Source organism: Berghia stephanieae, chromosome 1 (assembly GCF_034508935.2).
Source record: "Berghia stephanieae isolate SIO BIC M18660-M18661 chromosome 1, UCSD_Bste_1.3, whole genome shotgun sequence".
NCBI lineage: Eukaryota > Metazoa > Mollusca > Gastropoda > Nudibranchia > Aeolidiidae > Berghia > Berghia stephanieae.
This window is the reverse complement of record NC_088360.1, coordinates 8,473,912-8,487,171: the sequence shown is the minus strand read 5'-3', so window position 1 is coordinate 8,487,171 and position 13,260 is coordinate 8,473,912. Positions and strand designations below refer to the sequence as shown.

The following is a 13,260-nucleotide window of genomic DNA, read 5'->3' as shown; positions in this document are numbered from 1 at the left end:
CTGAAGTCAAGGACGATAACATTAAATTATATCCTAAAACATTCACAAAAGATTAACCATATCTCTTCGGAGTTCGATTGGACTCCAACCTCCTATAGAAGTTTACCTTTTTAATAGCATAGCAGTGACTGCAATGCGATTTGGGCTCCATTGAATACCGAGTGGCATGGCTATATATCAGACTAAACAGTCAGGTCTAATATAATAAGCAGCGATATATGACATATACAGTGTGTGTGTGTTTTTTTTAATATTGACACATTTCATGTTTGAATAACCCGAGAGCTATGTATGGTTTTGCCACATGTGTAGAATTTATTCAAGTTTTGATCGATATCAGTTTTAACACTGTGCGTCCTTTGGTAGCTGGGCTATGACGTCATCAGCAGAAAAGGGTGATTTTGACGTAAATCGTGATTTATTTTGGCTTTGTTCGACATGATTCTCGAAAGTTTATTTTATTTAACATATCAATCTAAGCATATCAACTTGGAACATTGCCTTGACACTGTAAAATTCTTTGTGTATGACGTCACCTGAAGACAAAATAAGAGAAGCCGTTCGCTCTGTCACATTACTAGTGCTGCAAAAGACGTGGGACGAACTGGAGATACGCTTGCGGTTTGTCATTCAAAAGGGTGGTGGTGGTAACGTGGACCTTTAGATCGGACAATTGCACAAACACACGATCACAAGTCAGTAAGATATCAGGAAAAAAAAAAGGAAAATACTTTAATAAATTTGAATTAATATGTTGAAAACCAAATTGATGTCGTTGCAGCCTTCTTGGGTATTCAACCCTGAAATATGTCAATGATTGAAAATAAACACACTGTTAATTAGGATTTCTTTAACAATTACCCTTTTCTACTCATGGTATCATAACTCAGCTACCAAAGGGCGAAGAGTGTTAAAATTTATATCAATCAAAACGTAAATGACTTCTTCAACTATAGCAAAATAAAACCCTTTGATGAAATTTTACATAGCCTTGGAGTTATACAAATATGAAATGTGTCCGTGTCAATAATAATTATTTAAAAAAACACTGTACATAATAGATCCATTGTTTAAATGACAGTCCGTCTCGCTATTGTAGGGTTAAAAGAATACATCCCAAAGTCAAGTTCATGGTATCCAAGACCGTTTATTTCAAAGAATGCCAAATAAGACAAATAAAATGCCAAATGGAATAAAGTGCTAAATTTTCTTTTGCACAATGCACATATGTACACAAAAGTTTTTAAAAACCCTTCTGTTTTTCTTTATAAATATGTTGACGTTGTAAAAGCTGAAACATATTTCTTTTTCAAATATCCAAACAGAAATTTATATTTGACTTTATGTAATTTTTGACTTAATGTCGGAATACCAACAGGTTTCACATGATTAAAAAAAATTGGAGGTAGTGCACGAAATACCCTAGTGCATATCACTCTTGGGGAATCGAATCTTGTAAAGTCAAACAATACACGGTATATTGACCAGCTTTAGTGTGAAGTACGGATTGTTAACATGACACTATTCGTCCTTACGTACAAATATTGTAAGATATTTCCTTTCATATCTGATAATATTTTAGCAGTCTTTTTTATCCCAAAATTCGTATGGTTTCAAAGCGTTTGCAAGACTTTAGGCAATTTTAGTGTCTGAAAAATGAAGACGGTAGACAACAAAGACACATGGAAAAATCATACTCTGTACCTAGCCTAAGGCATGACCATCCAAACTCTTACATGCAATGGTATGGGATACTTCCAATTGGAAAACACCCAGGTGATTAATGATACAAAACCGATCACCCAGAGATGATTAATTGTAGCGTCGCTTACAAAAACACAAAGCACACACACACACACACACACACACGACCGATTATTTCACTCACAGACAGAAGGTCGTGGGGGGGGGGGGGGGGCTGTTGTCGTATAACCGATCTTATGGATACCTATATCAATGCCCCTATGCAGGATTGAATCTTGCACAGAGATAACAATCTGGAATAATGCCCAACTTTAGTTTGAAGTACGAATAGTGGAAGTAGTGAAAGTGATACAATTTATGTCGTTACGAGCGGCAACCATGGCTGATGATTTTCGTCTACCCTTTTCAGAAAGAGCTTTGCTTTAGAAGATTGTTCATGCCAGCACAGAAAGTAATTATTGTGCATTTAAGTTAAATTTTAGCGCTACAGGGACACGCAAAAAAAGAAAAGAAAATAGGAGTGCTTCTAATGCTCATTGATAGGACACCGTGGCTCATCGGTAGGATCTTTGCTTAGTACTAGTGCCGCGCTGAGGACCGGTCCAAGGACCGGTCCCACGGTCTTTTAGCTGTGAACCGGAGACCGGTCCCATAGTGGAAGACTGGCGGCGGTCCTCACTTCTTATCACCTTTCAACGGTCTCGCGCCATACTAGGCTACTTCCCCAGCGATTCGTTGCCTCGGTTGCCTATCTTCCACCAATCACCACCCATCCCACAATCGACCCACCCCCCTTTGCCATACACTAAACGACACAGACGACCATACAGGCAGACGACCACCAACCTCCACTCCGCAAACCGCCCTTTCGTGTGTGAGATGGGGGGAACAGGAGGCGCACGCCTTGGACGATTCCATTATACGGGGTAAATTTCAAAATTTACTACACCATAATGATCGCAATGACAATGATCTATGGTGAAGGCATGACCCCTCTTCTCTAATGGGTTATTGTTTGAAATGTATGTGACTACTAAAGATGTGTGTGTTTGTGTGTGTGTGTGTGTCGAACCTAGCAAGTAGCAAATCCGATTTTTTGTTTTCTTTTGTCCATCTCTTGTCACCACTCCTTTCTATCGCAGTGTTGTCATTTAAAATAATACAATAATATTAAAATTTCGTTTGTTGTTTTTACTAATCAAATAATATGAGTTTCATTAGTTTCTTCCTTCCAAAAAACCCCGTTATAACGTCTGAATTTTAAAAAAGTCCAATAGAATATTTGGGGACCCCGATAGCTCAGTTGATAGAGCACTCTCTTTATACGCAAAGGGCCAGAGATCGATCCCGGGTGCAGTCGAGTTTTTTCTGAATCCCTGTCTACTCAGCAATGAATGGGTAGCTGAGTTTGTTAGATCTGGCGAAAAGTCACCATCGACCCCTCTTATTACCTCATCCACCCCCTCTTATTATAACTTCACGTCTCTCTCTTACTCTTCAATGCTCGCTGCCCTCTAATGTGTGTGTGTGTGGGGGGGGGGGGGGAGGGGGGGTAGGAGTTGCGTGAGTGTATCGCCACGAACAACTCGATCAACGCCTTGGGCGATGCCATTATCTCCGTTAATGGGGATAAATTTCAAATTTTATTAAATTATCGAAGTAACAATGAAGTACGGTGAGCAAATAAAGAAGGCATCACCCCTCTTCTCTAATTAGGTTACAATTTGAAATGAGTGTGACTACTCCGTGTGTTTTACTCCTGTAGACCACGGTTTTCATCGTGTAGCGGTCTTTAACGGTTCAAGAATGAACGATCCCACGGTCTCAAAGGTCAAACCGGTTCGAATTTCCAACAGTCTCTCAGGAATGTTCAATGTCGAAAAGGACCGGTCCTAGGACCGGTCCTTGCGGTTTTCATTTCCCAAGGACCCTAGGACCGTGGTCCTTAAGCTTGCCAAGGACCGCCCCGCACTACTTAGTACCCGAAAGGTACCAAGTTCGAAATACCCGCTGCGTTGTGTGGCCTTGAGCAAGTCATCTCGCCCTAGCTCATTTTGCGGCTGACGTCTGGGTTATGACAGTCTTCCTTTGGAATAGACCATAGAGACAAATTTTCCCTATGGGATGAGTAAAGGAACTTTTTATTTTATTTATTGTTATTTTATAATCATATATGTATTTTTAATTTTCTTGAAGCAACATGGGTGGCTCAGAGGCATTTTTTTTCTTATAACAAAATCAGTCAATGTTGATTGTGCTTAGTGGCTATATGATGGCACTTTCGCTCAACTCTGGTCGGCGTCAGCCCCTAACCACTCGACTGTGTTGATAGGGTGGCAGTATATTGCAAAATACACACCACCGAATCTAACTGTCCCAGCGACCTACTGCTCCCCTTTGTATCATATCTGGATAGATTTTCAGACAATATTTTCACAAAAAAATTTCAGTTCTCACCCCTACGTACAAGGGTTGCCGGGACTCATTTCGGCTCGAAACAGGGGCACCGCCAATCATGCGCTTGAGAGGGGTATCCCCATTCCCTCTCTCTTTGATCTTATTAAGACCATTGGGGGGGGGGGTGATTGCCGCTATTATCGGACCTCATTCTCTAGGCATTGTTGCCAGCGTTCCCGACACTATGTGTCGGCATAAAAGGAATTGCCCTTAAATGGTTTACATCATATTTACAGGATCGATGGCAGACAGTCTTGGTGAATGGTATTCAGTCAGAACAAGTTTTACTAAACTTAAGAGTGCCACAAGGCTCTGTTCTTGGCCCTGTCCTTTTTACGGTATATATGCAGCCTCTTTCTAGTGTGATATCCAGATTCAATCTGAGTTATCATGTTTATGCAGATGATACACAAATATATGATTCAGCACCCCTTAGTAATTTACAGTTCTTAATACAACGAATTACGAGCTGTTTTAATGAGATTAAATCTTGGATGTATCACAATAAGTTAAAATTAAATGATAGTAAAACTGAGATTTTAATGTGTGGAAGGCCGCGTATCCTTAAACAGGCAAATAAATCACCTATTACTCTCGGAAATAGCACAATAGAATTTTCAAATAAAGCAAAAAAAAAACCTTGGCGTCATCATTGATAAAGATCTTTCCATGACAAGCCACGTGAATAACACCATACAATCTGTGTACATAGAAATGAAAAAGATAAGCAAAATTTGTAATTTAATACGGAAGCATATATCAGAACTTTTAATTAATTCCCTGGTTTTATCTAAATTGGACTATTGTAACTCCCTTTGGGCGAATTTAGCTAAAAACAAAATTAGCAAACTTCAGGTTGATCAAAATAACGCAGCCAGGCTCATTGTACGCAATAACAAAAAATACCCGTCAGCAACTCCATGAGTTACATTGGCTTCCTGTGGAAAAAAGAGTTGCCTATAAGATTTGTACTGTTGTCTACAAATCCTTGAGCACCAACAGTCCCTCCTATATTAAAACTTTCTAAACATATATGTACCCAATAGAAACGAGGTCAAGCAATGACCAATCAATCCTTGTCGAACCTAAGCCATTGCGTAAAATAGGTGAACAATCTTTTCAATTTTCGGCCCCCCATTTTTGGCTCTCTCTCCCATCACACGTGAGATGCTCGGATTCGTTGACAACGTTCAAATCTCGCTTAAAGTTTTATCTTTTTACGTCATAATGTTGCAATATTATTTTCATATTTTGTTGTTGTTAAATTGAATTCGTATCACGTTTCCATCAAACTTGTCTCACTGTAATATGTTTTGTTTTATATCACTGTAAAGCGCTTAGAGCCTGTGACAACGGGGTAAAGCATTATATAAATGCCATTTATTTTTATGTGCATGGACTTGCGAAGTTTCACATCTACCTTCTCAACGTTCTTGCCTCTACCCCACACTGGTGCGCAAAACTCCGCGGTGGAATAGCATAGTGCCAAGGCGGACATTCTCATGAAATCTTGACTAGCACCCGAAGTTGATCCCGCCAGCTTCCTCAGAAGACTGTTGCGTTTCTCTCTTCCGGGCAACTCCTTCGATGTGCAACCGGTAGGTAAGGTTGCGGTCCAGCGTAAACAAGCATTTTGGATTCGGCTCAAATGGCAGAAGCTGGTCTCGACGAGGGCGTTCCGTTTACGGTGTATATGTGAAATGCAGTGGCCACGGTTTTCGAAGTGTTGGCAATTTCAGATTTCGTAATCGAAGCGAAGATTCTAGTCACGATGTATCAATCTTGTTGAGGGGTGGTACTTCTTGGTTTACCAGGTCTAGAGCAATCATTCACTGTTCCAAGTTCTTGAAATTGTTAACGGAGGCAAAATATGACTGATTGAAGATCGCTGCGACATGACATGTCAATTGGCTTGAAATTTTACCGGCCCTTAGCCTTCAAATTACTGATTGGCGATTTTCTTGAGACACCTGTGGTATCTTGCTTGATGAAAAATTGTGATGTTTCACTCTGGATTTTTCCATGTGAGGCGTCAAGAATGGTTACATACAATTTCATTTCAGTTTGGATTTTTATAATGTCTCAAATGACAGAAGTTACAACAGCAAATCTGTTGCACGTGCAAACATGGATTGTTTAATAATAATAAAAAATCAAAGTGCATTTGCACAAGAAAACGTTGATAATATGCCTATATTTCATAGCCGAGTTATTAACTCTTATTTGAATGATATTGTGGTGAATGAGTTTGATGTTTATAATAAATGAGTGAAACTTGATACAAATAGAAGTATGGGACCTGACGGTATACACCCACGTATATTAAAGAAATTTGAAAATGAAATGACATTTCCTGTCTGCTATTTATATAACAAATCTCTTTCTAGTGGTGTACTTCCTGGTGATTGGATATGTGCAAATGTAAGGTCAACTTTCAAAAAGTGTGATCGATGTGATCCATCTAACTACAGACCAATAAATCTAACATGTATTCTTTGTAAAATCTTAGAGAGCATAGTTAAAGAGAAAATATTTACTTTTCTTGAAATGAATCAATTGTTAAAAATATTGTCAATACGGATTTAGAAAGGGACGCTCTTGCATAACTCAGTTATTGCAAGTAATGGATGAATTTACAAGATGTATTGATGAAAGATTATGCAATATTGATGTTATATATTTGGATTTCAGGAAAGCTTTCGATTCTGTGCCACACAATAGGCTATTTTTGAAACTTAAATGTTATGGAGCTACCAGTAATATTTATAACTGGATTGCACCTTTTTTAACTTGCCGTAAGCAATGGGTCGTCGTAGGTGAAAGTTATTCTGACTTCATATGCGCAACTAGAGATGTCCCTCAGGGCATTGTACTTGGTCCTTTACTGTTCATTATCTATATAAATGATCTGCCTGATACTATGAATTCTAAATGAAATTTTATTGCTGATGATACCAGAATTTATGCACCAATATTAGATAAACATATCTTACAAAATATTATAAATTCAATTACAATTGGTCTGAAAACTGGCAGCTTTATTCAATATTACTAAATGTAAAGTGCTGCACATTGGTAGGTCCAACCCTTTGTTCTCCTATTACATAGGTGACAATAATATGACTGTTATGCCAACTACATGCTCAGAAAGGAACCTGAGGATCAGCTTTGATAATGAGTTGTGTTTTGAACATAATATGTGATTGTATAAAAAGAGCGAACAAGCTTGTAGGAATTATATACAGAAGCTTTAGCTATCTTAATTTAAAAACGTTTGTCCAACTTTATAAGTCCGTCATAAGACCTTGTCTAGAGTATGGAAATCGTATTTGGAGTCCCTGATTTAAGCGACCGTCTGTTAACATTGAGAACGTACAAAAACGCGCTACGAGACTTTTCCTGACATTCGCCATCTATTTTATTTAGAAAGATTAAAGTATCTAAATTTGCCTTACCAAAATATCGTAGAATAAGAGGTGATCTTATTCATATATATAGACTCGTGCATGGTTCTTACAATATAGTTTTTAATGACTGTTTTACTCATTCGCATGTTACTAACACCAGGGGAGATACGTTTAAGATATTTGTTGAAAGATGTAATTCGTCTATAAGGAAAAATATCTAATTCAAAGAACTGTGACAATTTAGAATAACATAAAGTTTGAGACAAACAATTCTAATTCATTTAATAACTTTAAGAATGCCATTGATAAAGATCTTACCAACATTATATTTGATTTTGACGAATAATGTAACATGACATTGGATATTATTGTATTTTGTATAAAGATTATTTGAAACTCTCGAATGTACAAGTCGGACATGCCAAATGAATGTAAATAGAGTAAATTATACTACGAATATTGAATATGACAATTATTTATGTACTAGATATTTAATTCTCTATATTGTCAATTAATTGACATTTAATACTAATTATATAATTGATAAATTGTATCTATGCATAAAAGTTACACAGGACATTTAAAGGTTTTTAGAACATATTAGCTCTTAAACGATACAATACGATACATAAGGATAAACTTTGCAATCGATGAAAGGGGCACACAATAGCCATGATCTTACACATTGAGATGTAATCATAATCTAGATGTAGTCTGCATGCGTTTCTAAAACCTGGTTCTATACACTTAACTGGGTCGATTTATTAGTGTAACAAAAGTAAAACCACACAAGTTGTGACGATCTTATTTTTCAGCCGGCCCTCGTATGTGCTGTGCTATATAGTGAACAAGCTGTAGAAAATCCAGAAATATGACTGAGCCGAAGGTCAAGGACAGGCAAAAAACTCCTACGATTCCAGTGAACTTGGATGAAGGCCGTGAGTCATATGCTGATGTTTTCTTTCGGACTGTAGAGGATAATGATGCGGTGTTAACTGTCAGATTCTTTTGAATACTGGTGGTGAGCTCTTTCATTACTTCCTCAAGGGTAGCATTTTCAAAACTGTCAATGAGTGATTTAATATCAGGACACAGACAAGGACAGCCAGGTGTGATGGTTGTTGAGGGGACGTCATTTTTTTCAGTCTTGGTTTTGTCAGGTTTAGTATCCGGAGGGAATACGGGTGGCGGCGGAAACTGTGGTTTGAACCATGATCGCTGTTGTTCTGTAGAAGTTAATGACGCTTGGATAAAGTGAGTCTCAAATATAATCAAAGGGGTCTCTTCTATAAAGAATTCAGATAGGGTTACATCTTCTTCCGATCCAAAAGGTTGATCAGACATTACTTCATTTCCAAGCCATATTTCCGTTGAGGTGGAGTCAAGGGGCTGGTGGACAATATCTAAGGAAGAGTCGTGAATATCTCCAAAGCTCGACATTTTGGGATAAACACTATTTGGGGCAAGCAGCACTCCCAAATATGAAGTTTCCAGGACGTCGTCGACTGTCTCTGACAGTGTAATGTATGTGTCTGAAGATTGGTGTTTCTCACGTGTAGTTATGAAATTGGATGCATTGTCTTCATTACTTATTGGTTGTGTTGCTTTACCAAATAGCACAAGCGTTCCTTCCACAAATACCGCATCTAGATGCTTTAATGTATTTCTTTCTTCTCTTCCATCAAGTCTGCAAACAAATTGTTTCATTGTGGTGCAGTGGTCCTCATACAAACCAAATTCAGTAATATTTGAGTCAGGTGCTGTTGGTCTTACATATGTACACAATGTTTCATTGCTTTGCTTATCTCTGAGCAGATCCTCTTCTACTTTTTCTCTAACCCAGGATCTTGTTTGGTTATCATGGATTACATGGCTATAAAACCAGTAACTTCCATTTTTGAACAAATCGATTTCTAAAACTTTCATCATTATTCTTGCCTCTGTGTTTGTGTGTGGTCTGAATACTCCGGATTTCTCGTCATACTCCTTGCAGGCACTGTAAACTTGCGATTCCTGTACAACAGATTGTGGGCTTGAAATTGAAAAGTTGTAACCATTAATCTCGATATGATACATACTTGAACAGAAAGGTAAACACATATACATACAAAGGGAACCAAAGACGACGAACGTATTTTTCCATCTCATAGTGACCTGCAACGATATAATAAGGGTGGAATTTAATTATTAATTTCACAAAACAATTTTGAGCACAAGACACAGGTGCAGCAAGTATGCAACAAATTTTCCGTCAGAATCTAATAGTCATTGTTAGTCTGAATTTTTTAAAAATGCTGCGACAAACGCCGGTACCTATCAATGGATTTTCGCAAGTGAATTGTTCAGATTTTTAAAATGTCGAAACAATATCCCTTTTTTTGAAACAGAAAATGGCGGCAAAGCAGCATTTGACCAACCGTCTCAAAAAGGGATTATATCCGAATGAACCTTACGCATTACATCCAATTTTAACCTAAACTTATTACATTTCGATCAAAATAAATTGCTTTTTAAGGAGAGTGAGTTTATGAATCTAACTCACAATAATGATAATTTGAGACATACGAAATAATAAATGGCTATGATGAGACCTTGGCCTCCGCAGTCTCAAACACGTGATTGTAAACAATATATAAAAATCTTCGGAGCAGTTAATTAAATTACAGGACATGAAACGATGTTTTAAACAAACACAGAAATAAGTATTCTAAATTTGCTGAGACACAAAGTTAATTTCTGTTGCGGGCAGATCATATACATATGACTAGACGGGCGGCCAACGCTATTCTGTCCAAACGATCGTGCTCTTTTCGTTTGATGAATGGAGGCAATTTTAAAATAAATAAATTAATTAATTAAATTTTTTTTTAAAATCCCTTTATTCATCCCATAGGGGAAATTTGTCTCGAGGCTCATTCCAAGAGAAGACTGTAATAACCCCCAGACGTCAGGCGCAGTGCAGCGCAGCAAATTGAGCTAGAGCTTTCGGGTAGAAAGCAAAGACCGTACCGCTGAGCCACGCAGCCCCTAATTTTTTCACGGTAATAAGTGAAACAATTGCACAGCTATTTTATTTTTCACAGAAATGTTTTGATTAAAAAGAACAGTACAAGAATGGTGGGTTTTTGGGGGGTTTTTTAATGTTAAAGATCAAAGCACATACTGCCACCTCTTCCGCCTACAAAACTGCTCAGAGTTATTGTTCGTAGATACGTTGGTAAAAGTGGTTCTGTTGTTTTGCATCATTCAATATCCGTAAAACTTGAAGATTATTTCGTTTTAATTAAGCTATTTTATGTAGATTAATCTTAAATATTGAGGAGTTTATCAGGTCACATTTTATCAGCAACTCCCTTCGAATAGAAATTATAAAAAGTAAATAATATAGTAAGATAGCGGAGATAAATGATAATATTGATTAATAGTAATGATAAAAATAATAATAATAATAAATAATAATAATAATAATAATAATAATAATAATAATAATAATATAATAATAATAATAATATAATAATATAATAATAATAATAATAATAATAATAATAATAATAATAATAATAATAATAATAATAATAATAAATAATAATAATAATAAATAATAATAATAGTAAAATAATAATAATAATAATAATAATAATAAATAATAAATAATAATAATAATTAATAATAAATATAATAATAATAATAATAATAATAATAATAATAATAATAATAATAATAATAATAATATAATATAATAATAATAATAATAATAATAATAATAATAATAATAAAATAATAATATAATAATAATAATAATATAATAATAATAATAATAAGATGAAAAAGAAGACGAGAAAAAGAATCTCACAACCCGGAATCACGCCTCAGTGGTGTCCACCTCCTAACGTACCGGGCTCAATCCCCACGGTTGTCCATCTCCCTTAGCCCTGGATTCAATTCCCATTGTAGTCCACCTCTCATAACCTTCAAACTCACTCCCCACTGGTGTCTACCTCCCATAGTCCCGGGTTCATTCCCCACTGGTGTCCACCTCCCACAGCCCTAGGTACAATTCCTATTCCCATTGGTGTCAACCTCTCATAGACCCGGGTTAACTCCCCAGTGGTGTCCACTTTCATATCCCTATGTTCACTCCCCCAGTGGTGTCCAACTCGCATAGCCTTGAACTCATTCCCCACTGGTGTCCAACTCCCATAGTCCTGGGTTCAGTCCCCACTTGTGTCCACCTTCCATAGACCCGGGTTCACTCCCAAAGTGGTGTCACCTCCATAGTCATCGGTTCACTCCCCACTGGTGTCTACCTCCTATAGTCCCGAGTTCACTCTCCGCTGGTGTCCATATGCCATAACTCCGGTTCACTCCCTGTCATGTTGACCTCTTATGGCCCCAGGTTCACTCCCTACTGATATCCATATCACACAGCCCTGGGTTCACTCTCCACTGGTGTCTACCTCCTATAGTCCCGAGTTCACTCTCCGCTGGTGTCCATATGCCATAATCCCGGTTCACTCCCTGTCATGTTGACCGCTTATGGCCTCAGGTTCACTCCCTACTGATATCCATATCATGATATCACACAGCCCTGGGTTCACTCTCCACTGGTGTCTACCTCCCACGGTCCTGGGTTCACTCCCCACGGGTGTCTATCTCTCATAGCCTTGGGTCCATTACCTAATAGTATTCACCTCATATAGAGTTGTCCCTGCTGGTGTCCATATCCCATAGTCAGGGCCCGACACATGTTGGTGTCTACCTCCGGAATCCCTTAGTTCATTCCCAATTGGTGTTCAGCTCTCACAGTCCAGGATTCACTCCCCACTGTTGTCCCTCTCTCATAGCCTGGGTTCACACCCCACTGGAGTCCATATCCATTGGTTCCGCTTTTTCTCACTCGTGGTGTCCACATTGCATAGCCCTGGGTTCACTCCCCACTGGTGTCTACCTTCTATAGTCCAAAGTGCTCTCCCCACTGGTGTCCTTTCCCATACCCACAGGTTCACTCCCCAATGGAGTCCATATCCAGTGATTTCGTGTTTACTCATTAGTGATGTCAACCTCTCATGGTCTCGGATTCACTTCCCATTAGTGTCAACTTCCGGTGGTTCCGAGTTCACTCCCCAGTGGTGTCCACCTCTCATTGCCTTGGGCTCACTCCCCAATGGTGTTCACCTCCACGCCTCTTTATCCTCAAATCACTTAATGAGCAAATATTGCAATACAGCAGTTGGGAATAGCATGGCGGTCATGGAGTGATAAAAACATCACTGTGAAAAAATTGCCTTCCTTGGTGAATAGGAAGGACGGCGCTATAAATACACTCTTCTTGTCCGATGATTAGGTAAGCGATGCGATATCTTTCGCTATTTTCCCTCTCTTCACTTCAAAATTAATCGACTTTTCAACAGATATTTCTCTCGGTGTTATTGACTTATATTTACAAAACTATCATGCTTCGTACATGTTGCGTTTATAAATGTAACAATCGAGCTGCGAATGATAGCAGTCTTTGTTTCCATAGATAAGAACAAACGAGGGAAGTGATAATCATTATTTCTTGTTAAAATATTACCATCGCTTCTATATCGTATCGCATTGATATAAAAAATTTCTGGTATCGCCCAACACTAGTTAAATACGAGGCGGAAGTAACTTCGGGACTGTTTACATTAAACAGGTTGGTTTTAAT

At 37.9% G+C, this 13,260-nt stretch overlaps 2 protein-coding genes across 2 annotated transcripts in view; one reads left to right on the top strand and one right to left on the bottom strand.

Moving 5' to 3' along the window:
• Positions 1-13,260, top strand: part of LOC144967286 (PITH domain-containing protein GA19395-like) — a 109,213-nt gene that overhangs the window by 11,582 nt on the left and 84,371 nt on the right. The gene's annotated exons all lie outside the window — the stretch shown is intronic.
• The window catches only part of LOC144967279 (putative methyltransferase-like protein 24), a 24,820-nt gene continuing 18,746 nt past the window's right edge, over positions 7,187-13,260 (bottom strand). The window contains exon 7 of the mRNA XM_078904332.1: positions 7,187-9,722. The gene's annotated coding sequence lies outside the window, so the exon portion shown is untranslated. The remainder of the gene's footprint in view (positions 9,723-13,260) is intronic.